Source organism: Apis dorsata, unplaced genomic scaffold (genome assembly GCF_000469605.1).
Source record: "Apis dorsata unplaced genomic scaffold, Apis dorsata 1.3 scaffold_813, whole genome shotgun sequence".
Taxonomy (NCBI): Eukaryota; Metazoa; Arthropoda; class Insecta; order Hymenoptera; family Apidae; genus Apis; species Apis dorsata.
This window is the reverse complement of record NW_006263951.1, coordinates 41772-44777: the sequence shown is the minus strand read 5'-3', so window position 1 is coordinate 44777 and position 3006 is coordinate 41772. Positions and strand designations below refer to the sequence as shown.

General features: G+C 33.3%; 1 protein-coding gene across 1 annotated transcript in view; it reads left to right on the top strand.

The window, feature by feature from the left end:
* Window positions 1-3006, top strand: part of LOC102672997 — a 105668-nt gene that overhangs the window by 81370 nt on the left and 21292 nt on the right. The gene's annotated exons all lie outside the window — the stretch shown is intronic.

Here is a 3006-nt window from a genome sequence, read left to right as displayed (position 1 = left end):
TGTATTTTTAATTAGTTTTGAAGTGTATTATTTTTTTTTTTTTTTTAAGCCTTCTCAAGTTTATTATTTGAAATTACGAGTTGTAATTACCTATTATGTAAATGTTAGATGATTTGGGTAATTTGTTTTAAGTGTATAAAAGTTTGAAGATTATTGTTAGGTCTGTTCAAAAATTTTTCCTTTTTTTTTTTTATTGTTAATAATTACGAGTTAACCGAGCTTTGAAATAAAAACTATGTAATCACTGTGCAATTTATAACGATTAAAAATTACATAAGGCGATGAAGAATGAAGATATCAATAGGAACATCATTATTTCAAGGTAGAATCCTTTTTATAGAATCTTACACATATCCCGCAAAAAGTGACTGAATCAATTCTTACATCAGCATTATAATAAAAAAACTCAACTTTTACATAACCAACGACAGTAAAAATAATTCGAAACTTAAATATAACCCATAGAAAAAATTAAATATCTTCTCATCGATTTTATTTAATCAATCTCGGTTTTATTTTTCGAGTTGTTCGCTCAGCACGCCACTATACAAAATTGAACCAAAATGGCCTCCTAAATTCGGTATAAATTCGTGGGAGGGTGAGAGAAGTACGTTCGTGCATCCACGAGACGGTTGTGCAGTCTCGTCCGGTTCCGTTCTCCATTCCCTCCTTGTATCTCTCCAACCAGAGGACCTTGGCGAGGGAAAATAAATAATAGCGTGCGGCCTTCGTAGTCGGCCGCGAGAGAGAAGTTAATTGCTCTCCATGCGGCCGAGCTACCGCCGTTCGAAAATAATATCCCGCGATCGGGCCGTAATGGCACTGTTACACGGGACGCTTCAACGGCCGCGACCTCTCGCGTTCTTGACCGCCGCTTTCCCCTCATTTTCGCTCATTCTCGCTCATTTTCGTTCGATGTCAGGTACTGACTTGTCTCGTTAAATTTCCCATCGCTTCGATTATGCGTGATAATTTTTCAACGAGAGATTTTTTTTTGACGAGATGCGTATTGGATGTTTTTGAGATTTACAATACGTGAACGTGGATCAAATGTGATTAAATGTGTTTAGTAATTTTTAAGCGAGAGGGACGAATGTTTCTCGTGTAATTGTAATTGTGGATGGTGTTGGAATAAGTAATTTCGTTTCTTTTTTTTTAATGGGATTTATATGATTGTGAGAGAAGGGGAGTTACAATGTGCGAGGTTTTGTATTAATTGGTAAATTTAAATCGAATAAAGATGTACGTGTGTTTAATGAGATTTGAAACGAAGTGAAAAATTCGTGGATTATTTGAAAACAGTTCGTGGCATTTATATACGAATCGTGGTGAACAGTAAAGTTGAAATATAAAGTGTATCTGATAAACGGAAGAATGTGGTGAGTGGCCGGTGATTTCTTCCTGCTGCCTCTCTTTCATTTCTCTTAGTTAGTTGCACCTTGTGGTGAATGGTATCGTTTTGATCGAAAAAGAAGATTTACAACGAATACCATCGTTGTAAAAAGAGTTTTGATATCGGCAAAACGATGCAATGCTACATGTTTGTATTATTTATAATGATTTATAAATATCAGTTAGTTTTTCTTCTCGAATCCCGTGATATTTCAGTTTCCATTTCCAAAATTAAATTAATTTATTTCTATTTAATCTCATGCAATTATACGAAAAAGCGCGATAATAACAATATAATATAATAATAATAATAAACAATAAAATATAATAAAATGCAAAAATCTCAATCTTTTATACAACGAGTGTAAATTCGGATATTATGAACTTAATTCACGAGAAATTCTCTTTTAATTCCCCCATTGCTCTAATTCAGTGGTTTCCAACCTGTAGACCTCGACTTTTAAGAAATCATAAAGGATTTTCGAATTATCAATTACCTTTTTATTCGACCTTTTTAAACTATTATATATTACATTTTGTTATATCAAAAGATTCAAAAACAATGCCATTCATAGCCATTCATTTTTTAAAACCAATTTTGAAAATTTTTCGAATCATACGAGGAGGAAGGATCGTGAATTATTGTACTTGAATACTATAAAAAAATTCAAATATCGCACAAAAAAAGAATTGAGAAACTCTGCCCTAATTAGAACAACGGTGTAGATCGACGAAACATTAATAGTTCTGGGATCGTTGGTCTCTCGTGTTCGGGTCGTCGCATTCGACACGACCTTCGAGGCGTATTGAACACGTTCTTGCTCTCTTAGCTTTATGACGAAGCTTACACGAGTATACGAGAGGAGAAACGAGCGGAACAAGTAAATGATCAGAGGAGGGAAAAAAGTTTCACCCTTCTTCGTGCCGTTAAATGGACTTTCTTAAATCTCGTTTTCGATTTTTTACGCAGTGAAAATTGTGTCAGATTGTGTCTGTCCATAGTATACATAGTAACTATTCAGACTGATATTATTGAGCAACGATTATCATTATAAATGATGGACATGTATCACTTTTACGAAGAAAACAGATATCTTGCGAAGATTGAAAAGATATTTTCTATTTCAAGGATATAAATTGATACGTGTATTTTTCATTATCGTTAATTCATTCATTAAACTGTTACATTGGGATCAACGAATTACTCTCCAATTAAAATGGAAAAGCTGCACTAAATTTTTGTTTTGTTAATAAATCCAATTACAGAGATTGAACAAATAAATAGAAAGAAAATAACATATGGTATGTGAAACAACAGTTATCTCTTGCAGCTATGCTCTTTTTTATTTATTCATATTTTTTTTTTTCAATATTCACTGATTCGAATCACGAATTCACAGAAACATGTACACGCGTATTATTATTCTTCTTTTGAACAAATTCGATCGATTATAACTCAACTGAATGATTCATATCGCGTTCATTGTTAGTTCTCTTTGGGAAAAAAAATGGTTGGTATATTGGGTTTGCTCAGAGGAATCGAAAAACGGTAAATCGCGAAGTTATGGAAAGTCATGGATCGAAGCGTATCGGCTATTATATAACGTAACCAAT